The sequence below is a fragment of the Kogia breviceps genome, chromosome 1 (genome assembly GCF_026419965.1).
Source record: "Kogia breviceps isolate mKogBre1 chromosome 1, mKogBre1 haplotype 1, whole genome shotgun sequence".
Classification (NCBI taxonomy): Eukaryota; Metazoa; Chordata; class Mammalia; order Artiodactyla; family Physeteridae; genus Kogia; species Kogia breviceps.
In genome coordinates, this window is record NC_081310.1 from 177,705,082 (window position 1) to 177,730,254 (window position 25,173).

Here is a 25,173-nt window from a genome sequence, read left to right on the forward strand (position 1 = left end):
GGGTTCGAGTGCCAACGAGGCCGCAATGCGACCTCACAACACTTCCCCCGGACCCCCACCGCCGGGGACAGAAGCCAAGAGATGGTCACCCCTGACTCCTTGGCACTTGGCACGGAGCCTCTGCCCAATACATAAGCGCTGAATGATGAATAACTGGACAAAGAAATGGGCAAGTCACTTCACCTCTCTGAGCCTCAGTTTCCCCATCTGTAAAGTGAGGATACCTACCTCAAAGGGCTATTACAACACATAGGAGATGCTTGCCAAGTGTGTCTGTTGCTCCTAGACCCCGCCTCGCACTCTTTCGTCTGTCCTCCCCTCCATCCACCTGTTCTTTAAGCTCTACTGACTCCTGTCTTGGGCCACATGCTCCCCAGAGCCACCCAGCTCATCGCTCCCCAGGGATGCCCGAACCTGGCCCCCAGCTAAGGAGGTCAGAAGGGGTGGGTGGGTCACATTCCTGCCAGACCGTCCCCCCGAGGTAGGTGGGAGAGACCCAGAAGCAGGGCTTTGTAATCACTCTCGGTTCACCCTCCAGCCTGCTCCTCACTCCTCAGCCCCTCACTCAGCCTCCTCACTCAGCCCCCTCACTCAGCCCCTCACTCAGCCGTAGATGGGATAATGTTAGGGAAGGAAATCTGCGTGCCTCAAAGCTGGCCCCGGGGCCAAAGATCCTACCTGACTGCATCCTTGGTGATTCATAGGGCTCCAGGCTTAGCCATTCATCGTGCCAGGACTGTTCCGCAAACATACCCTACACTTTACCTCCTCCACACTTTTGCACACAGGATACCCTCCCCCTGGAATGTCCTTCTCTTTATCCCCCTCTCTACCCTTCAAAGCCTTGCTCACAATCTCATATCTTTATGGTGAAGAGAACCACCCTTCCCCCAAAAGCACTACCTGGCCCCATTAGGAATAAATATCCTCCTGCTTCCCTGTGTTTCTACAACACGGGACCCCTTTACAGCCCCACAAATAACTAAAGTTACCACACAGCTCAAGCTTATACCAAACTCTTTCACCTACATGGTCCCATTCAAGCCCTATAGTAACGCTGAGAAGTAGATTAACTCCTACTCCATTCCATTTTACAGATGAGGAAACAGGTTCAAAGAAGTAAAGTGACGTGCTAGACGTAAACTGAGCACTGAATAAACATCAGCTATCACTATTGTGGTAGTTATTATTGCTGCTCAAAGCCACACAGCTCAGAAGGGCAGAGCTAGAAGACCACCCAATCTGGCCCTGATCTCAGAACCCAAGGCCTGTCCCTGACATCTCACTGCCTCTATTTGAAAGCAGAGGTGACAATACCCAGTCAGCCTCTTTTTCTGTCCAATATTGTCTTCAGTCCTAGGCAGAGACCCTCAGGAGACTTTGAGCTGCCCAAGGACTGTCTGATTCACCTCTGGCCGGTCCCTCCCCTGCCCTGGGCACAGCACAGGGCCTGGCACACGAAGGCAGTGAATGCTTCCTGAATGAATGAATGCCTGAACATTTACCACAAGGCCAGTGTCCTTATGCTGCCACCTAGCAGTCTGAAGTGAGCCCTTTTCACGGCCACCCACCCCAGGGTCAGCTCCTCTTGACACTCCTGCCTCAAGAGCCAAATTTTCCATCCCTCAACCCGTCCCTTTCCACGAACTGGTCCAGTAGAAAACACCCACGACTTCGCTGAGACTCTTGTTCTGTCACTGCCTCTCACACCCTCTGCCTCCCTGGAGATCACTTCTCCTCTCTTACTTCCACCCCTTACCCTGAAATGGGAGTGGTTATCTTACTTAACCTCACAGAGCAGTCACAAGCATCCAGAGAGCATTCTAAGAAACAGGCAATTATCTGAAAGGAGGGAGGGATTAATATACCTGCAAGTGTAGAGAAACAGGCCCCTCTGAATTTTTAGATTGAAATTTTCCAGAGCAGGGTGATGTGCTGCCTTGTCCTGGCCTCACCCTGCCCAAGATGGAGGCGAGCTGGGGTCTCACGTCCCCACATCACCCTGCACAGAGGGGCAGACCCCCTACAGACAGCTCACTCTGTAGCCTTCTCCTGCTGCTTCCTCCTCTTTCAGCCTCATGTGTCTCATCTGTAAAATGGAGATAATCGTTTTTGCTCCAGCTGTCTCATGGGACTAGTGAGGACATGAAATGAGGAGGTGGATAAAGAAGCTTCATTCCTTGGTATCCTGACAAGCCCACCCACTTTTCTCCCAGTCTTGAATCTCTTGCAAGGGACCAGAATCATTCTATCTCACACCTCCAAAGGCAAGATTACTGTCAGCAGCTGTGTGATCCTAGCAAGTCACCCATCCTCTTGGAGCCTCAGTCGAGGGTTGGGATTCAGGATCACCACAACTCTTCCAACCATGTAATGCCATGTAAACTACACCCATTGAGAGAAACCTACAGGGGTCAAGGTCCATCCCCCAGTGCCCATCTCCTAGCCCAGACAGATGCTCAACTCTCCAGATCCCAAAGGAAGCAGGACCTGGCTTCTTGGGCCACTCAGCCCAAGGGTTCTCTGATCTGATCTCATTGGGCCTCAGTTTTCAAATCTGCAATATGGGGACAATCCCCTGCTCAAACTCCCCCATGGCCTCCAGTATCCCCCACTTACCATCCTCCTGTCCGTGAGGACTCAGATGCACTCTGGCTTTGAGCCTCCTGTCCCCTGGGCCTCGCCCTCTGCCCTGGCCTCCACTTCCTGCTTCTGACCCATTTACAGACCAGGGCTGAATCTATCCCTTATGAATATTCTTGTGAGATAATAAGGGCTTGGGATTGGGGGAGCTTCTGGGAAGAGGCGTTCACGAGACACCAACCACCCACTCTCCCCATACACAGCCCCCGCACCAAGGCTGTCCTCCCCCCCAAAGGGTGCATGGGAGTTTGAGGCAAAGGCCTGAAGTAACAACAATAATAATATCCACAGCAACCATTTTTAAGTGCTTACAACACGCCTGGCACCCTGCTAAGAGCATCTCCTGTAAGATGCTTTTAAGATGGGAACTATTTTCCTATTTAACAGATAAGGAAATCCATGCTCCAAGAAGTAGCACTCACGTAAGTCATGTGAAACGTGATTACAAGCAGAGCAAGGATGGAACCCAGGGTTTGTCAGACTCCAGAGCTGGTACTCTTTTTTTTTTTTTTGGCCACGCCATGTAGCTTGTGGGATCTTAGTTTCCCTACCAGGGATTGAACCAGGGCCCCGGCAATGGAAGCGTGGAGTCCTAACCACTGGACCACCAGGGAATTCTCCGAGCTGGTACTCTTAACCTCTGCCATGCAGATGCACAGGGCTAAGCTCAGGAGTCCGTGGTTGGGGCCCACATCTGGACCTCACACTCCAGCAGATGTGCTCACAGTGGTCTTAGGTGACCAAGCCTTTAGGAAAGGACTCAGGTCCTGGAATTGACTGCATCTGGAGAATATGGAGACAGGCAGACAGGTGTGTGCATGAACGCAGACACACACACGATGTGCATGTGAGCACGGATGCATGCAGAATGTGTTGTGTGTGCATGGCGGTGAGCATGTGTGACGCGTATGCCCGAGGCTGCCCAGGGGATGCAATGCTCTGCCGCTTTTGTTCCTTTTTCAACCAACCACAGGGCCTGCTGGGTGCCATGTGCCGGGGATGTGGTGTAAACAGGCCAACACTGTCCCTGCCCTCCAGGAGCAGCAGTCTGGTGGACTTTGTACCCCGATGTGGTAACACTCCAGAAGGAACTTTTGTGGGAGGTTTTGTCTGTGGGATGTGGCTGGGAGGTGAGGGAGAAGACTGTGGGAAAAGCGGAAAAGGTGAGACATGTGGGGCGGGGAGATGCAGGGGAGCCCCTGACACTTGCCAGAAGTCAGGGCTGGAGGAGTAAACCAGGGCCCGGCATAGACTACCCGAGGGTCACAGGTCTGAGGATTCTAGGTCTCTGGATGCCCCCTTTACAGATATCAAAAGTCGGCCACAAATGCACATGTGGGCACTGTGTGTGTGTGTGTGTGTCTTTATGTGTGTGTGTCTTTATGTGTGTGTGTGCACAGGTGATTATGTGTGATGTTTGCATATGTGAATTCATGTCAATATGTGTAAGGAGGACATGCATGAATTGGAGAACATGGGTGAGTCATGTGAGGTGTGTGCCTATGAGGGTTTTACATGTAGGGGTGTGTGTGTGTGAGTGCAGCAAGGCCTGTTACTGTCAGGGTGAAGGAGGAGGGAAGAGAGTGTCATTTGACCCAGTCCTCACATTCATGAGCCTCAAAAATGCATCAGAAAACAGATGGACAAGTGGAGGGATAGAGAGATGAAAGGATGGATTTGGATGGTTGAATGGAAAAAGGGATGGATATGAGATAAAGCAAATATTGCGAGATGTTCCTTGTAGATTCCAGATGATAAGGATATAGGTGTTCAGTGTACAGTTGTTTCAACCTTTCTGGATGCTTGACATTTTTCATAATAAAATGTTAGAAAACAATGTACACTCAAAGGAGGCTGGATGTCTAGTCCCAGGGAATCACGCGCAAGATGGAAAGAACAGGACGCTCATCATACAATTTAAAACTATATCCCATCACCAGACCACACAGCACTGTGAACTTATATCATTTATAATTCCTGCAATGATCTTATGAATCTCTCAATTGCATTGGATTTGTGTATGTGTGTACATGTTAAAGATGTTAATTTATTAAATAAAAGTATGTAAAACGCACCACAGTTGTGGCCAGACTGTTTCGGCATGTCTTCATTTTTAACTTACTGGGATCCTCAAAAGTAAGAACTGGTTTGGGCCTCTCTTGGCCTGTGAGAGTCCCTGCTGTGCGAGGCGCGTGTGTGGGTTTGCACATACACGCGCTGTACGGATGCAAGCACACGTGGCTGGGTGAGGCTGACGTCCATGGGAGTGCCCAGCCAGGAGCTCAGCCTCCGCTAGGTCCCCATGAGGCCAGCACCGTTCTCAGGGTGAGGGAATGTCTTGGGGCTGAGGAAGGGAAGCCACCAGCCCCATGGCAGTCTTGGAGACCAAGAACTCTCTCATCCAAGGCTTGGACACTCTCAGGCCAAGTGGCGTCCCCTGGCCAGGCAGTGGAGTGTGGGTGGTGGAACCTGGGGTGTTTCCCCAGGACAGCAGGGCAAGGCAGGGTGTCCTGCGGCCCCGTGGCTCCTCCCTTCCTCTCCATACACTCCCTTCCTCTCCTCCCTTCCTCTCCTCTTGTCTAACCACTCTTCCTCCCCTGCCCAGTGCCTGTTGGTCCAAACTGTCAGCAACCCCCATTGTACAGAAGGGGAAACTGAGACCTGGAGAGAGCAGAGCTACCCAGGCCACACAGCGAGGTAGCAGCAGGGTCAGAACTGAGCTCCAGCCTGCATGCTATTCTCTGCACCACTGCCAGCCACCTCTGCATCTCCCTCCTTCTGTAAGGAAGGGTGGGGGTCCAGGCCCAGCAGACTCAGCAGGTGAGGTCCCAGGGTGCCCTCCTGCCTGTGTGGGTCACATACAAGATCCAGCAGGCCACGTGGGTACCAAAATCAGAGCATGGTTGGGAGGCTGGACTCGGGTTCTAATCCCAGCTCTACCATAGACCCTGTCAGAGTGAACCTGGACAGTTCCCTGTCCCTCTCAGGGCCTCAGTTTCTCTACCTGTAAGACAAATGAGGTGAACTACAGCGGTGGCTTTCACATGTTTGGAAGCAGAACCCCGAGCAGCTACAAGAGTTGCTGCCCTTGACGGTGCAGGGGAGGCAAACAGATCTCCATCCACTCAGCCCCCTCATCTGCCCTCCACCAAGGAACTCGCCAAAGAAATTTCCACCCAACTGCAGAACCAGGGGATAAGAGATCAGGCTTTATCACAGAACAAGGCTGGGCTGCTTACCAGATGTGTAAGGCTCCCCAAGCCTCAGCTTGCTCCTCTGTAAAATGGGGTTAACAGTACCAACCTCCTAGGGCTGTGTGAGATTAAATGAAATAATTCATGTCCAGTGCTTGGTACATGATGAACATATTAAAACTTCAGGCAACAGTGGCTGTTATTACTATTCATCCCCAGATGAGAACCACTGCATAAGCCTGCTGACTTCACCATGCATTGTATCTGTTGTTCTGGCCCCAAAGCCAGTGCATTTTGGCAGCTGCTACCCCAGATTCCTCAGCTGGCCTATCTCTGCAGCTGCTCCAGAGCAGCTGGGCATGCAGAGGCTGCTTCGAGACCAGGCCTGGCCCTGGGGAGGGGAAGAATAGGGCTTCCTGTAATCAGGCCGGCCGGGGAGCAGAGGCCTGGGAGCGGGGACAGTTTCATCTGGATGACAAAGTCTCTGGCAGGCCATCATTAGCTCCCCTCCCCTGCCCTGCGCCAGGCCGTGACCTGGCTCCTGAGGCTCCAGAGAGAAGGCAGCAGGTATTTAGCCAATGCCTTTCATTCCCTGGTGCCCTCCCCTGGCTGCCTGGTGACACAAGCAGGAGGGAAAGTCAGCTTGAAGCCAGGGTCCCCAACCCACCAGGCAACAATCAGCCCCAGGGTGGACAGCCACTTGGAACTGAGAATCCTGTACTGTTGGAGCTGAAGGAAACTCACAGCTACCTAAGGTATATACATACAGTGGAATATTATTCAGTCTTAAAAGGGAAGGAGGGACTTCCCTGGTGATGCAGTGGTTAAGAGTCTGCCTTTCAATGCAGGCGACAGGGGTTTGAGCCCTGGTCCAGGAAGATCCCACATGCTGCGGAGCAGCTAAGCCCGTGCTCCACAACTACTGAGCCTGTGCTCTAGAGACTGCGAGCCACAACTACTGAGCCCACACACCACAGCTACTGAAGCCCGCGTGCCTAGAGCCTGTGCTCCATAACAAGAGAAGTCGCCGCAATGAGAAGCTCGTGTGCCGCAAGGAAGAGTCGCCCCCATTTACTGCAACGAGAGAAAGCCCACGTGCACCAACGAAGACCCAATGCAGCCAAAAATAAATGAATAAATTTATTTAAAAAAAAACCTACCTAACGTATATACATACAGTGGAATATTCAGTCTTTAAAGGGAAGGAGGGACTTCCCTGGTGGTGCAGTGGTTAAGAGTCTGCCTTTCAATGCGGGGGACAGGGGTTTGAGCCCTGGTCCAGGAAGATCCCACATGCCGCAGAGCAACTAAGCCCTTGCGCCACAACTACTGATTCCGTGCTCTAGAGCCCAGGAGCCACAACTACTGGGCCCGCGTGCCACAACTACTGAGCCCGTTTGCTGCAACTACAGAAGCCCGCACGCCTAAAGCTCTGCAACTACAGAAGCCACAGCAATGAGAAGCCTGCGCACCCCAACAAAGTGTAGCCCCTGCTCGCCGCAACTAAAAAGAAAGCCTGCGTGCAGCAATGAAGACCCAATGCAGCCAAAAATAAATAAATAAATTTTTAAAAAACAAGACACACCTCTAGTGTCTCCTCTTATTTAACAGATGGGGAAACTGAGGCTGAGACAGGGGAAAGGACTTACACCCATGAACAAAATGGGTGAGTGTTGAGAGGTGCTTCCTGACTTTCTGTTCCTTCTCCAGCAAGCCCCACTCTCACCCCGGGCTGCACAGCTGCTGCATCCAACTCCTAACCCGGACTCCAGCTTCCAGGTGGCTCTTTGGCACACCTACCAGTGCAATTTCTTCAATCTTTTAAATAAATAACGTTACTCCTTTACTCTGGGTTTTGTTTCTCCCAGTTATAAAATATACCTGTTCCATGAGAGCAGGGACCTCATTTGTTTGGTTCACCCCAGATCCAATCCCCCAGATTTCTGCGTCAGGCAGGGCATTGGGGAAATACAAGAATGCTTTAAAAAAGTAAAAAGAAATCACCCGTGACTTCCCACCCTCAACGTGCTTTATTTTTTTATTATTATTATTATTATTTTTTTTTGATGTTACATAGCCCTCTCACTGTTGTGGCCTCTCCCACTGCGGAGCACAGGCTCCGGATGTGCAGGCTCAGCAGCCATGGCTCACGGGCCCAGCCGCTCCGCAGCATGTGGGATCTTCCCGGACCGGGGCACGAACCCGTGTTCCCTGCATAGGCAGGCGGATTCTCAACCACTGCGCCGCCAGGGAAGCCCCGACGTGCTTTAATATATCTTATTCTTTTTTAAAATTTATTTTATTGAATTCTAGTTGATTTACAATGTTATATTAATTTCTGCTGTACAGCAGTGATTCAGTTATACATATATGTACATTCTTTTTCATATTCTTTTCCATTATAGTGTATCAAAGGATATTGAATATAGTTCCCTGTGCTATACAGTAGGACCTTGTTGTGTATCTATTCTATATATAATAGTTTGCATCTGCTAATCCCAAACTCCCACTCCATCCCTCCCCCACCCCCCTCCCCCTTGGCAACCACAAGTCTGTTCTCTATGTCTGTGAGTCTGTTTCCATTTCAAAGATAGGTTCATTTGTGTCATATTTTAGATTCCACATATAAGTGATAACATATGGTATTTGTCTTTCTCTTTCGGACCTCCTTTGTTTAGTATGATAATCTCTAGTTGAATCCATGTTGCTGCAAATGGCATTATTTCATACTTTTTATGGCTGAGTAGTATTCCATTGTATAGATGTACCACATCTTCTTTATTCATTCATCTGTTGATGGACATTTAGGTTGTTTCCATATCTTGACTACTGTGAATAGTGCTGCTCTGAACATAAGGGTACCATTTCACCATGAACATTTTCCTGGCCATTACGATGTTTTCCTGAGGAGGGACCACGTGGAGGCTGGCGGAGCTGAATCTCTGGCGGGCGTCCAGTTTGGGGCCAGGTTGGAGTTGGAACCATGGAGATTTGGAAGGAAACCCCAACCCCAACTTGTGCCCCTGGCAGCAGAGGGTGGAACCATCCCCCTAATGTGCCCACCCGTATGGAGCATCAGTTGGAGGTGGTGTGGTATCGGGGCATTCCTGCTAATGGTTTCCAGTTTGAGTGGCCTCTGCTGGGCTGGCTTCCTCTGGCTTTTTAGGGACCATTGTGCTGTCCGCAAGGAAGATTTCTGCTCCGCTGGAGTCCAGGCGGAGGCTGGAGTGGCTGATCTCACTTGGGTAGGGGACAGAGGTATCCTAATGGCTTCCAACTCAGGTGCTGTTGAATTGTGGGAGCTGGATGAGAATGAGACACTCGTTGACAGCAAGTTCTGCAAGTATGAGCATGATGACATCGTGTCTGCAGTGTCCCAAGCTCTGGCACACAAGCGGTTGGTGGTAGCAAAGACTTCTGCATCAAGGTTTGGGACCTTGCTCAGTAGATGATTCTGAATGCATACCGAGCTCACTCTGGGCAGGTCACCTGTGTTGCTGCCTCTCTACACAAGGACTCCGTGTTTCTTTCATGCTGTAAGGACAGTAGAATTTCACTGGGATATCCACTGCCCCAAGCCAGCATCACCGATGGGCTGCAGTGCCTCTGGCTACCTTCCTAGCTCCCAGCCTTGGCATCCTCAGCGGAGTAAGGTCTTTGTCTTTGGTGATGAGAATGGACTGTCTCCCTTGTGGGCACAAAGAGTGCAAGCTGTGCCCTCAGCTCAGCTGTGCACTCCCAGTGTTTCACTGGGCTGCTGTTCTCCCCACACAGCGCTCCCTTCCTGGCCTCTGTCAGTGAAGACGGCTCACTTGCTGTGCTGGACTCAGACATTGCCGAGGGGTGTAGAAGCCGAGCCCACAGAGACTGTGAGAGATACTACTCTGTCCCTGCTAAATCACTCCCTTCTTACCCCAGTGGGCTGGGACCGTCAGGTCACCCACCATATCGTGCCCACAGAACCTCTCCCAGACCTAAAAGTGTTGTCGAGTAGGTTGGACTTCAGACAAAAAACAAATCCCTTGCGAGTATCCACTCCCTTTGCCCCGCGCTCTCAGTTTGTGAGACAACACAGGAGCCTTATACAGTATGTTGATACGTCAGATCTGTGCAGTTAATAGGCACTGTCTCTCAGCCTGGGGCAGGCTGGATTCTGGGGTCCTGTAGTCAGGGAAGAAAAACTTCCTTGAACATGGTTATGTATGTGTGTCTGAGTGTGTGTGTAGATAGATACATAGATGTTGCTGGCAGGGGGAATAAAAAAGCCATCCCACATCTTTCCCAAGACCCAATCCCCACCCCCCAAAGTTAATAAAAGACTTTTTCTTTAAACATAACTTTTTTTCCTTTGTTTTAATTTTATTTTTTTTAATACAGCAGGTTCTTATTAGTTCTCTATTTTATGCATATTAGTGTATATATGCATATTAGTGTATATATGTCAATCCCAGCCTCCAAGTTGATCGTTCACTACCACCACCACTCCACCCCACCACCCCCATTTTCCCCCCTTGGTGTCCATACATTTGTTCTCTACATCTGTGTCTCTATTTCTGCCTTGCAAACTGGTTCATCTGTACGGAAGATTTTTTTTAAAGCAAGATGTTATTTGAGAGATTTTGTTTTGTTTTGTATTTTGGGGGTTTTTGGCCACGCCCTGCAGCATGTGGGAACTTAGTTCCCCGTCCAGGGATCAAACCCACGACCCCTGCATTGGAAGTGTGGAGTCTCAACCACTGGACCACCAGGGAAGTCCAACAAAAGGGTTTTATGCTTCCCATGTAGCTGTGTGTGAGGAATTGGCCTTGTCTGGATGAGGTATGGGATGTGGGCATCCCTGGATTCTTGGAAGCAGCTCATAGACTGCTCATAGAGATAGGAGCAACTTAATTTTTTTATAGAGCTTAATTCACCTTTATCATGTACTTCCGTTCACATCCAGCCCAGTTCACCTTGAGGAAGAGCCACCACACACACTCACCACAGTTTTGCTCATCTCCTTGCTATTAAACTGAGCCAGAAGTCCAGTTTCTGGCTGAATTAGAAGTTTGGCTGGCACCTGGTAATGCCCACCCCACACCCCCATGGAGTTATGTATATGAGAGATGAGTGTATTTCTGCCACAGACGCCATAGCAAAAAGTTTCAGGATGGAGAACTTAATGACATTTCAGTTAAAAACTGACACAGGGGGCTTCCCTGGTGGCGCAGTGGTTGAGAATCCGCCTGCCGATGCAGGGGACACGGGTTCGTGTCCCGGTCCGGGAGGATTCCACATGCCGCGGAGCGGCTGGGCCCGTGAGCCATGGCCGCTGAGCCTGCGCGTCTGGAGCCTGTGCTCCGCAACGGGAGAAGCCACAGCAGTGAGAAGCCCGTGTACCGCAAAAAAACAAAACAAAACTGACACAGGCTTGCATAGGAATGTCTGCCATTGTCCCACCGGGAAACAGCCTGGGGCCTGAGCTTTTTTGCCTCTGGGCCCCTGTCTCTGGATATAAGACTGAATGCTGTTTGGGGGGACTCTGAAGATTTTAAATGCAGCATCAGATAGAGAATCAGAAGTACCGGTCAGTGAAATAAGAAGTTGATTCATTGTTTTAAAAAAAGGAAGAAAAGATGTTTTCTTAAAACCACTGAGAGTGGCTCTGTCAGTGGGTGTCCGCCCTCTCAGAAGTCACCTTCTTAGCAAGGCTCCTGGGACCACTCAGCCTAAAGTGATCCACTCGATCACTTAATTTTCTTCATGACATATATCACTATCTGAAATTTTCTTATTCCCTCATCTGTTCACTAGTGTCTTGTCTGTCTGCTTATTAAACTAGCCACGAGGCAGTTTAAGCCCTAGGACAGGAGGAATTAATGCACCACTGGCACCTAGCATACAGCTCTCCTCACCAAACATTCATGGACTGTGTGCCAGGCAGAGTCCTAAGCCCTCAGATACAGCAGTGAATAAAACAGACAAAAACCCTTGCCCCTGTGGGGCTTACATTCTAGTGGGGAATGAATGAATGAATGAATGAATGAATGCATTTAACTACCTCCTGTTGTTTGACATTTAGGTCATTGCTCCCTAAGCTTTCCCCCTGCTTTACCTCTCACATAAACAGGACATTTCTTTAAATTCTCACATTTGATCATTCAAATAAATGTAAAGTTTGCATTCTATGCAGAGTGACCAACTTGTCCTGTTTTGCCTGGGACTTTTCTGATTTTAGCACTGAAAGTCTCATGTCCCCGGAAAACCTTTATTCTTGGGCAAACTGGGACAGCTGGTCACCCTAATTCTTTGCTCGACTGTATTCATGATTTCTTTTCAAAAAAAAATACAGCTTTATTGAAATATATTCCACATACCATAAAATCCACTTGTTTTAAAGTGTACATTTCAGTGGGTTTTAGAGCAATCACAAGGTTGTGTGATCACCACCACTATCTAATTCCAGAACATTTTCAGCACCCCAAAAAGAAGTATTGTACCCGTTAAGCAGTCACTCCCCATTCCTCTCTCCCCACAGCCCCTGACAACTACTAATCTACTTTCTGTCTCTATAAATTTATCTGTTCTGGACATTTCAAATAATGGAATTATGTGGCCTTTTGTAACAGTCTTCTTTCATTTAACATAATGTTTTTAAGGTTCATCCATATCATAGCATGTATCAGCACTTCATTCTTTTTTATTGCCAAATAACATTACATTATACGAATACAGCATTTTTTAAAATTCTATTTGTTGGGCTTCCCTGGTGGCGCAGTGGTTGAGAATCCGCCTGCCGATGCAGGAGACACGGGTTCGTGCCCGGGTCCGGGAAGATCCCACATGCCGCGGAGCAACTAAGCCCGTGAGCCATGGCCGCTAGGCCTGCGCGTCCGGAGCCTGTGCTCCGCAACGGGAGAGGCCACAACAGTGAGAGGCCCGCATACCACAAAAAAAAAATAAATAAATAAATAAAAAATAAAATTCTATTTGTTCATCAGCTGACAGACATATTGCTTCCACTTTGGGGCTGTTACGAATAATGCTGCTATGAACATTGATAAACAAGTTTTTGTGTGGACATGTGTTTTTATTTCTCTTGAGTACATACCTAGGAGTTGAATTGCTGAGTCATATGGTAACTCTTTAGCATTTTGAAAACTGCCAAACTGCCTTCCAAAGTTGCTGCACCCTTTTACATTCCTATCAGCAATGGGTTAGGGTTCCAATTGCTTCACACCCTTGTCAACACTTGTCATTGTCTATATTTTTTATTGTGGCCATGTGGTGTGATTGTCATGTTTGTTTGAACACAAAAATTAGGTTTGAAATTACTTATCATCAAACAAAGTCAACCCCCTTGGAATGTCTCCCATGTCAATCATGTGCCCCGGAGAACCCCAACAGACCTCTCAGGAGCTGTGAGGACAAGGGCACCAGCCTGATCTGTGTGGGTTAAAGTCATTTCCAAAGTTTTGATATTGTAAACTACACTTTTTGATAATAAAAAAAATTTACTTTTGGGACTTCCCTGGTGGTTCAGTGGTTAAGACTCTGCACTCCCACTGCAGGGGGCATGGGTTTGATCCCTGGTTGGGGAACTAAGATCCCACATGCTACACAGCGTGGCCAAAAAAAAAAAAAAAAAAATGTTAAAAACATTACTTTTGATTTGTTTGATTACTAGTGAAGTGGAAAATTTTTCACACTTATTTTTTGTATCATTTATATGTATTATTATTTATATTTTTCATATATTTTTATTTGCATTTCTTATTTGGTCCCAGAATAATCTTTTCAGAAGAAGAATCTGATCACACCCTTGTTTAGAACTTTAGGTGGCTCTGCACTGCCCATGGAATAAAGACCCACTCCCTTACATTGGACCCTGACTGCTCCTCTGGCCCCTTTTCACGTCCGGACAACGTGCAGTTTCCAAAAAGAGTCCTTCCATCTCTCTCCTTCTGCTTTTGGCAATTTGTGGACATCCCCTCCCCCTGGATGACTCCCAGGCTCGCCATCCCATGTCTGATGGAATAGTTTGTTCACAGGACCAGCTTCTTGGGGACATGAACTCTGCAGAAGGGCTCCCTAGTTAGGAAGCACCTTTCAATTGGTTTAATGCTCTGCTGTCCCCGTTTTGAAATTCTTAATGATTTTTTATCAAGGGGTCTCACATTTTTATTCTGCACGGGGACCCATTCATTATGTATGTAGCCTGTCCTGCTTGTTTACCTTCTGCCTCTCACACAGGTTAATACACTCCTTGACCTCAGAATCTGTCCTACTCCCTCTGTGCCCCCAGTGCCTGGTGGAAGCTGAATAAATGAATGCCCAAAATGTATGAATAAAATGAATGAATGAGGGCTTCCCCGGTGGTACAGTGGTTGAGAATCTGCCTGATAATGCAGGGGATACGGGTTCAATCCCTCATCCGGGAAGATAGCACATGCCACAGAGCAACTAAGCCCACAAGCCACAACTACTGAGCCTGCGTGCTGCGACTACTGAAGCCCGTGCGCCTAGATCCCATGCTCCACAACAAGAGAAACCACCGCAGTGAGGAGCCCGTGCACTGCAATGAAGAGTAGCCCCCGCTCGCCCCAACTGGAGGAAGCCCGCGTGCAGCAACAAAGACCCAAGACAGCCAAAAATAAATAAATAAAGTAAAATAAATGTATTTTAAAAAATTAAAAATAAAATGAATGAATGATGGGAAGGAAGGGAGGGAGGGAAGAAAAGAGAAAGAAAGGAAGGAAGGAAGGAAGGAAAGAAGGAGGGAGGGAGGAAAGGAACACAGGAAGGAAGGGAGGAAGGAAGGAAGGAAAGAAGGAAGGAAGGAAGAAATTCACCTGTTATACCTTGAGGAATAAGGTAGGAGGAATTTTCAGTGTAAACAGAAGTTGAAAGAACATTCCCAGTAGAGGGGACAAGGGTGAAAATTCCCCGTGGGCAGGAAGGACCAGGAGGCCCTGGGAAATGTGGTTGCACTGGCCTCAGCTGAACCCCCAGGATGTGGGGGAAGGTGCATGTGCGGGGCAGAGGCAATGGCTGGTCTCCGAAAGGAGCTCTTTCCCTGACTGGGGGCAGGGAGAAAGCCCTGGAATCCAGAAGAAAGGGTGCTAATTAGTGCCCCCAGAGGGACCTCTCCTGTCATTGGGTGGTGGGAGAGGTCAGGCCAGGAAGTCAAGGGGAGCCAAGGAGGACAGCTTGGCTCAAGTCCAGGCCATCAAGGCTGAGTGATCTTAATGACTCCAATCAAAATGCCTTTGCCACCACTGGGACAGACCTCAGTTCTGTGACCCAGGGGTCAGCACCTCCTGCCTGGTGCCCCATCAGGAATAAGGCTTCTCTGGGCCCCAGGCCCTCCACCCCAGCCCACCCTTGGCCCCCTTCCCCTTGGCAGCTGGATAGTCCTCAGGGTCCCAGGACCAAAGAGAGGTTAGAATAGGCCCCAGCCATGGGTGCCCCAGCTGCCTCCAGGGGCAGGAGGTAATGACCTCTTGGGGTTTATGGGCATAGGGCATGGCCCTGCCCAGCGCAAGGGAAGCAGCCCAGATGTCAGCAACCTCCTTGCCCCACAAAGTTTAATGTTGCCAACCTGGGTCCGTCTACTCCGCCTCTCACCTCCTGCTACTTTCTCTCCTTTACTCCTGACCTCCCAGCCACAGCGACTTTCCCTTTCCGTCCAGCCCTTGATAAGTCAAGTTCATTCTCACCTCAGAGCCTTTGCACTTGCTCTTCTCTCTGCCTGGAATGTTCATTCCTCAGATCCAGGCACGTCTGCCTCTTATGATCAGGCGGTCCTTAGCTCAAACACTACCTCCTCACTCAGGAACGCTAGAAGTGTCCTCCCCAGCTGGATGCACGGCCAGTCCTTCTCTACCCCATGACCTTCTTTAATTTTCAGACTGCCTAGCTCAGAATCCTACCCCTATTATCTACTAGCTGGTGCAAGTTACTGAACCTCTCTGTGCCTCTATTTCCTCACCTATAAAATGGGGATAATAGTAACACATGTCATTATGTTGTTGGAAGGAATAAATGAGACGACACAGGCACATAGTAAGGCTCCATAAATGATAGCCATTGGGACCATCACTGTCTGCCCGCCCCAGCTACCCTTGAGAGAAGAAACTGTCTGCTTGCTCACAGCTGCAACCCCAGGGCCTAGAACAGTGCTTGGTGCATAAAAGATAAAAGCCACTCCAGAGATATGTATCGATCTGTTTGTTTTTCTCCTAATATTTTGCCCTTTTCCAACTCTCCTGCTTCCCATGCAAGAGAAACTGTTAAGCAGACTAAAGGCCTCCCCAGCCTGGAACAGGAGGACGGATGGAGACAGTGGTGAGAGCAGAGGCATCACAGGCCCTGAGAGGGCCCTGCACGTTGCAGCCAGACCCCAAAGGGGGACCTACCAGAATGACCCCCAAACCACAGTGTGACCTCCCAGCTCAGCAGAACAATTCTTATGCCCTCCAGTATGACCCAGAAGAAGTGGAGAGAGATGTTGGCCTCGGAAGGGCCATTCAAAGCAAAAAGGATTTAAAAAAAAAAAAAAAAAACCAAACCCTGAGATTTGAAGGATGAACATAGTTGACCAGTTGGCAGAGCTGATGGAGGGAAGGTGCAATTCTAATCACTGACCCAGAACCAGGGCATAGACGGTATCTTGCATGAGTCTTAAGACTAAAAAAGAAATGCTTTCTTGATGGAACCTCATGGAACAAGACGCTCCTACTGAGATGGGGAGGATGCCCATTTTGCTCACCTGGCCCGGAAGAGAAATGAATAAATGAATGAATGAACATTAAAAAAAAAAAAGCATAAAGGACCATGGTGTCACCAAGGCGACCCATGCGGATACATGGCTGGGAAACACATGGGCCTACCCAAGCCTTAACTCTACATACACTCCTCTCCCGCCCCAACTTAGACACAACTCTGGGCTAAAGAAAAGAAAATGCTACTTCTCACACCCTTGAGTCATGCATGGCGTGGCAATCATACCTGGCCCTCGACTAGGAAGCTGCATTATTTCTCACTGACATCTCTGAGCCTCAGTCTGTCATCTGTAAGGTGAAGGCAGTTTCACATCTCTCCCAGATGCTACGCAGGTTTCAGTCTTGATAAAAAGCTCCCAAGGACTTGATGTGCTATCTCATTTAACCCTCTCAAAACCCCTGAGAGATAAGAGCTACTATCGTGTCTGCTTTACAGATAAGGAAACTGAGGCCCAAAGAGACGTGTAACCAACCTGGTCCGAGGTTGAGTGGCTGGTCTGACTGGAATCCACCTCCCTAGCCTAACCCGAGGCCCACCCTCTTCTCCACGCAAACAAAGCAGGTAAGCAGAGAGGGACGATGTTTCCTAAACCACAAAGACCTGTGCTGATGCCAGGAGGCAGCAGTGGGGTGGGGGGCCTCAGCCAGAGCAGGGATGAAGCAGGATGTGACTCAGCACTGGCTAGTGTGTCCCAGGGAGAGGTGCAATGTCACGCATGCGGGGTGTGGGTCTGCACAGCCTGGCCTGAGTGGACAGCAAAAGGGCAGAGAAGCCCCGCCCCCAGGCCAGGGTCAGCCACCCAGGGAATGCACCTGACTGGTCTCAAGAAGCCCGGGTCAAGTGCCAGCGCTGCCTCTGGCTCTCAGTGTGACCTCTGCAAGTCCCTCTCCTCCCAGGGCCTCGGTTTTCCCATCTGGCCCAAGTACACATGAACCAAGGCTGGAGGCTCAGGGAGCTGACCGCTCTCCTAGCTGGACTCTCTAGAGCCCCCTAGTGTACGAACTGGTGCATGTCTCCATCCGCTCCCAGATGAGGACCCACGGAATCGCCCCTCCTCAGTCTTGATCCCAGACCCTGAGGAGGTGGAGGCGGCACCCACAAGTCTCATTGCCAGGCTTCAAAGGAAGGGAAAGGTCCCGAGGAGATCTGGGTGGGCCAGGAGAATTGCCGGGCCCTGGTGCTGCCCCTCAATTGCTGTGTGAGCTTGTGTTCACCTTCCCCTCTCTACGCCTGCTCCCCTGTCTCTAAGAAGGGAGTTATAGGATGAAGCCTGATCCGGGAGGCATAGGCTTGGTTTCCACCCTATTAATGAGCTATGCGAGCTCAGGCAAGTCCCTGCCCTTACCTGGGCCTCAGTTTCCCCATCTGCACAACAAGTTGATGGGACTAAATGGCCTCAGGACCCCTCTGGCTCTGACATTTAGGGGTACAAGTGGGAAATACGTGTTTAGGGAAATTAAGAGGAGGTGCAAGGGGCCTCAAGGAGAGCTTCGTTAAAGGAAGGACTAGCTCAAAATCATCTCGCAGGGCTTATAGGAGGCCCCATGGCATTGAATATATATTCAGGTGTTTTAATTTGATACATTTAGTGAGAAAATCCTCAGGGCCAGATCCTGTACTGGCCACTGGCCACACAATAGCATACAAGACAGACACAACCATTGCCCTTGAGGAAAAATTCACAGCCTAGTCAAGGGCACTGATCAGAAAACAAACATTCACACCCTCGTCTGAACAAGTACAATTGGATTATGGACAAGTCATAGCCATAGCAATGCTGGGAAATGAAATATCAGAAGGGAGGTGACATGTGAGTAGGGTTTTGAAAGGTGAGGATGAGTAAAACAGGTACTGAATTCTTCTAAAATTAAACAATTTTTCCTGTCACATTGGCTGCTCAAAGATAGCGATCTTAGTGAAAATTCCGCTTTTCCCTGAGCAAGAGGGACAAGCAAGTTGTGATGGAGACTGAAAAATCTAACAAACAAAAAGGGCTTCTCCTCTGGGTGCCTGGGTTGAAAACAGGCATCTATAGACTGTGATAAGCGGGGTGAGTCTCAGACACAGAGTGGGGGGCAGAGAGGGGCTGAGGTCAAGGGTCAAGGATGTCTGTTGAGCACTTAATAATAAAAAAAGAAATCTCATGTTTTGATATGAAGGAATCAAAATGGCCCTGCCAAACTGGCTGCATCAATGTTCCTTGAACTTGACAGACTCCTTGCTTCAAGTTTCTTCCTCTGCTCCAAGGCACAAACCAGGTCACACTCTCCCACGGCAAACAGCTTCACCATAGACTCTCCAGTCATGGGGCCTCTTCTGTTGACATGTCCCATAGGGTGCGTTTGGATGGACACAAATCCAGCAATGCGTCAGAGCTGGCTCACACCAGCTTTCAGGAGCCAGTTGCTAAAGTTTGGGGAATTTTGTGATTTCAGGTTGTTGAACAGTCATTGTTAAAAATTAAATTGTATAAATTTACAATTAAGAGATATTAATCATGGATAAACAACAAGGTCCTACTGTATAGCATAGAGAACTAAATTCAATATCCTGGTATAAATCACAATGGAAAAGAATATGAAAAAGAATGTATATATATGTATTCCGGAATCACTTTGCTGTACAGCAGAAATTAACACAACTTTGTAAATCAACTATACTTCAATTAAAAAAGGAAATGTTAAACTAAAGATAATACTCAAAACTCACGATTTCCTACTGATTTTACTACATTTTATTATTCTCTATTCTCTTGAGATTATCTGCATCTATCGTAACTGAATAGGAGAGCTTTGTCATAATGAATGATGTGTTTCCACACACCTCTTCCAAACTCTGCTTTGTGATGTCATGTTGGTAACTTGAAGTCGGCCAAGGTGGGAATTGGCAAAAGTCACAAATCGGGCCTTGATTTGCTGTTTTGTTGACTTTCTAGGTTAAAGAAAGTGATGGATGAAATATTAACAGTGCAAACTAAAGTGCTGAAGCTGAAAGAGGTTTCAGTTTGATGAATATATTTATAGCAGAGTGAGTAGTGTAATAGTAGATCACATATCAGATTTAATGACAATTGGGGGAAAGAGTTAGTACAGCAGACTGGAATGCAACTCCATTTCAAATTTGGATTGAATTTTAACCATAGGTTGACTAGACATACAAGAGTTCAGCAAAAATTAACAAAAGCCTTCTGGAGAATCAATTGACTGTATGGAATCTACAATCAAGAGTTCCTACATTGTGCAACTATTTGTAAATTGTGTTCTACACATCCACTTTATCAGTAAAATTTATAATAAACATATAGGTACATATGTATATAATGTATACATTTGGATTTCTGAGGAACCAGTTGTCAAATATTTGCTGGCACACCATTGGACAGCCCAAGTTTGATAAAGTCTTTTGCAAAGCACATTTCTGAAACCAGGCAAAGGGCTCATGTGCCAGCAGTACAGAAAGATAAACTCTGACAGCGGGAGTTGGCAGCAAAGTAAGGGTTTATTGCAGGATGTCAAGCAAGGGAGTGGGAGCTAAGCCTCAGATCCACCCCAACTTGGTCTTTGAGTTAGAGGGTTTTTTTAAAGGGGAAGAACAAAGAGGCTGGAATTAATCATCGCCTAGTGATGGTGCTGTGACATCTCTTAATTAATTATAGTTTCAGAAGTCAGGATGTCTCTGGTTTACGATTATCTGGCCAGGTAGTCCATGGCTGGGGTGGGCGTGCGGTGGGGGTCTGTTAGCTCATCTGGCTAACAACCCGATGTTTCTGGAGAAACATCAGGTGTTTCTGGAGAAACAACCTGAATTTGTACATTGATGATGATATCTTAAAATAGCAATTTTAGTACATTAATGATGTTATTGACAACAGCAATTTTAGTCATCTGACTCCGGTTGATGAGTGTTCAGTGAGCACAGGAGTGAGGTCAGAGGGGACAAGAAAGGGAATAAAGTTTCGGAGAGAGAGATTAATCATAAACTTGGTAAGGGAACTCGGTTTCATTTCGTCGTGGGGAAGCCCTCTCCACAGTGGGAAGCATTTTCCAAACAAAGAAACAGATGACCTCGTGCTTCCATTGGAGACACTCCCAGGACACAGATAGCTCTGTGGCTTTGGGATCTGTCATTTTCAACAATGACAATAAAACCAACACTTTCAGGGGCTTTGTGGTACTTTTCTTTGCCATTTTCCAGTTTAAACTTAAATAAGGTTATTGGACTGCAAGGAACAGCAATTTCTCAGGCTAACTGACATGACAGCAGGAGTTATCCTAGGGATGCATGCCGGGGAGGAAGAGCAATTGTGGCCATCAGCGGGAGGGCCAGCTCCCCTCTCCCCCCACATATCCCTTCGTCACTACTTCATTCTTCCCTTCCCCTGTACACAGCTTCCTTCTTCTTTTCTTTTGTGCAAACAGCAGTGAAGGTGAAGGCAGCTGGTTTACTGTCAACAAGTTTACCTGCTCTTAGTTCAGAGACCAGCCGGAGTGGGTTGACAGGCGGATCCACCATCCCCAGACAAAAGATCTGATTGGCCGGCTTGGAGCAGGTAGGCATTCCTGGACCAATCAGTCATGGCCCGGGGTGTGGAGGAGCGGGACCAAGGATTCAGACGGGACCTCAAGGATCACATCGAGTGGGGAGGGGCAACTCTGAGAGAAGGAGGGTGGGCATGGGCTGGGCAGACTCTCCCGAAGGTCTAAGATATATATATTTTTTAACATTTAAAAAAATTTATTTTATTTATTTATGGCTGTGTTGGGTCTTCATTGCGGTGCACGGGTCTCTCATTGCAGAGTCTTTTCTTGTTGTGGAGCACAGGCTCTAGGTGCGCGGGCTTCAGTAGTTGTGGCACGCAGGCTCCGTAGTTGTGGCATGCGGGCTTCAGTAGTTGTGGCTTGTGGGATCTTCCCGGACCAGGGATCAAACCCATGTCCCCTGCATTGGCAGGCAGATTCTTAATCACTGTGCCACCAGGGAAGTCTGGCCTATGATATTAAAGGAGGCCAACTGGATGAACAGGACTTGCTGGCAGGGCAGGTTTCCCTTCATTCCAGTTCGTGAGAAAGTCTTCTAGATAACTGGCCACCATGTGGACTGTCCATGATCCAACCATGTACACAACTGTCAGTGAAAAGGCCTTCATTACATATATGACATTTTTGTTTGTGAAAAGGTAAAAAAAGAATATGTCTCTAGCTCATACATCTTCTAAATATTGAGACTGTAATAAAGACAGTCTTCTGTGTTTCTGCAGTCTGGTGACCATCTTGGGGCTCCCGGGGTTGTCTATGGAATCCAGTCAAGGTGATGCTGCATCATAATCATCCTTTTTCTTCATTTCACAAGAGGCCCTGAGAGATCTGGGTCCACAGTGCCTGATACATTCCTGGTCCAGCACCATGGCAACAACCGACAGAGAAGCCTCTCTGGAGCAGACAGCCTGGGTTCAAATCTCAGTTCCCTTACTAGCTGTGTGATCTGACAGGTGACTCAACTTTTCTGTACCTCAGGTTCCTTATCTGTAAAGTGGCGATCACTTACAATACCTCTCATAAAGTTGTGAGGATTAAATGGGTTGATATTTATAAAGCATTAGAAGTGCCTAGCACATGGTAAATGTTCAACAAGCGTTAGGTATATTATTACTGGCATTTCACTGTCAGCTGCGCCCCTGCAGGCTGGCACACACAATGGGTGGAGGAGTTGGCATTGCCCTCTCCTCTATCATTCACCCCCAAGCCAGCAGGCAGGGTGGTGTGTGTAAGGGGGCAGTTGTGTTGAGTAAGAGGGAGAGATCTGGCAGGCCAGATGAGGGGCAGCTGTACCTGCCCAGCTGGGAGGGTCTCTGGCTCAATGTGAGGCTCCAGCAACCCAGGGGCTGGTGTAGTTGTGTGTTTCTGGAGGGAAGGGAGCGTGTGCCTCAGTGGTGGTGGGTCTAGGGGTGCGGTCAGCTTCATGGGTGTCAGACCTCTGCAGTCGAACAGAGCTCTGCACTCATAAGGGCCTCACTCTTGGTTTAATGCCTGCTGTCATCACCTTGAAATTCTTAATAATTTTTAAACAAGGGGCCCACTTTGCACTGGGCGCCACCAATTATGTCACCAGTCAAGGGGCGGGGATATGTGAGTAGGTGTCTAGGTGTGTATGTGAGGTCACAAGCGGTTGTGTTACTGACCCAGGTTCCTGGACTGTTCCAACAAAAGAAATTGATAAGAGGCCAGAGATAAGAGAAATTCAGGCAAGGCTTTATTGGGACTCATGCTGCAGCAAGAGGGAGCAAAGGGACATCCCTGGTGGTGTAGTGGTTAAGTATCCACCTGCCAACGCAGGGGACATGGGTTTGAGCCCTGGTCTGGGAAGATCCCACATGCCGCCAAGCAACTAAGCCCGTGAGCCACAACTACTGAAGCCCATGCACCTAGAGCCCGTGCTCTGCAACAAGAGAAGCCACAGCAATGAGAAGCCCGCGCACCACAACAAACACCCAATGCAGTCAAAAATAAATAAATTAATTAATTTTTTTAAAAAAAGAGGGAGAGAAAACAAGTAACAGGTTCCCTTGCTCGCTGCCTGGGGGCGGGGGGTGTGGGGTTGGGGGGAAGGAGCTGGTCCTTTAAGCGGGGTGAGGGTGGGGAGGGGTTCATGGGTCAGACCAGAGTGGAGCTTGGGTGGTCTCCCCACCCTCTTGGTGGTGCTGTGTGCAGGGATCATGCACAGCGCCCTGCTTTTGCTCCTGACGCCTCAGAAGTAGCCGTTGAGTTTTTGGTCTTTTTGCATCTTGCTGTTCATAATTTGCCCCAACTGCAAGCATGTACACTGTTATCTGTTTCTTTGTATTTTGTTGCTCCAGGAGACGTTTGTACAAGTGCAAGCGCTGCAGCAAAGGGTCCCAGGTCCCAGGTCCCAGCCTGTGCATGCCTGGGATGTCTCTTCCTCTGGACTTGGGGACTAGAATGCTGTTCTTTGCAGGAATTCCAGAAATTACAAGGCAGTACTCCACCCCACCCCAGACACGGGGGATAACCTCTGTCTTCAGTTCCTCCCTGCACCCCCCAGCCCAGCCTCACCTCCCCCTCCCAGTCAGGACCCCTCTGTCTCTGCAAAATCCCAATGCTCCACTGCACCCCTCGCCCTGCAGGAAAATAGGAAGGGCAATGGAAACCTCCCAGATCACCAGCCCCAGGGAGAGAGGAGAGGAAGCCATGCTAGCTGGGCTTAACACTGGGCACCACAATGTCCCCACGTGTCACCTCTGTCCTCCCTGTCCCCCAGGGCTCAGGGAGGGGTCAGTCTCCCCCGCTTCCCAGATTGCTCCTGCACCACCCACTCAGGGCTTCCTGTGAGGAGAAGAGGAGACGGGCAGTCAGGAGTCCTGGTTCTGGGCCTGGCTCTGCCCCCAACCCATTCTGGGACCTTGGGCAACTGGCTGCCCTTCTGTTGGATGTTAGGACCCCTAAGTGCCTTTCAGCACTTGCATCCTACCTGACTCTCAGGTTCCCACGGCTGACGACAGCCACTCCCAGCTCTGCAAAATGGGACCCTGGCCCTGGGCCTGCTCCAGACCCCTGAACCAGTCTGACTCCAGAATATCACTGAATCCTGGATCTGGGAGCACCTGGTCCCCTTAGACAGATGGGGGAAGCGTGGTCCTGAGAGGGGACGACACACACCAACTTAGTGGCAGAGCCCAGGCTCAGAGTCAGTCTTCCTGCCAGCCCACCTCACCCCCTCCACGCCTCTGATGCCACGCCCACCATCACTGCCTCTGAATTCCAAGCAGGATTCCACCTCTCCTGGGAAACTCAGCATGACAGCACAATCTCCAACCCCACCCCCATCTTTCCTCCAGTCACAAGTGACAAAGGGTTTGAAGATATCACTGCATTCATCCCTCATTGTACAGACAGGGCAACCGGGACCCAGAGAGGGGCAGTGGCTGCTCCAGACCACTTAACCTGCTGGCACCAGGAGCCTCCTGACACCAAATCTTGTGGTTCCCCTTCATTTCTGCTCTCCTCATCCTCCGACTCAGGACTCCAAACCCTGTTAAGCACCCAGAGGCCCTGGAATCTGAGGGCTCTCTCTGGGGTCCCTGGGCTGGAGGGAGGGACCCCAGAGAGAGCCCTCAGAGGGTAGGGCCGGTTCCCAGTGATAGAAGGGCAACCGGGGAGCGGCTCTGCCTGCTCTTCACCAAAACTGCTTAGATACCCATCTGCCCACCACCATCCCCGCCCCCACCCCCAGGCTGCAGAAAGAACAGGCAGGCCTGCCAGGCCCAGAGATCCAAGTGTCCATCTTGGCACTCTTTACACTGGCCTTGCTGGCCCCCTGGAGCACAAAAGTAGATTCCAGGCCCCTTCCTGGCTTCAGCAGTGCAGCTCCCTTTTGCTTGTTTCATCTCCTGGACTTCCACCTAAGAATTCGTGTGAAGACAGGATTCTCCCACAGTGCCCCATGGCTCTCAAACCACAGTGCCCCTTCGTGCTGTTCAGATAGGGAGACTGGTCCAGAGGGCATGTGGTTTGTCCCAGGTCACAGAGCAAGGCAACAAGGGGCTCCTTGCCTGGGA

General features: G+C 49.2%; 1 protein-coding gene and 1 pseudogene across 2 annotated transcripts in view; one reads left to right on the forward strand and one right to left on the reverse strand.

The window, feature by feature from the left end:
* The window catches only part of TINAGL1 (tubulointerstitial nephritis antigen like 1), a 496,849-nt gene that overhangs the window by 72,344 nt on the left and 399,332 nt on the right, over nt 1-25,173 (reverse strand). The gene's annotated exons all lie outside the window — the stretch shown is intronic.
* On the forward strand, nt 8,891-9,831 carry LOC131767651 (methylosome protein WDR77 pseudogene; annotated as a pseudogene).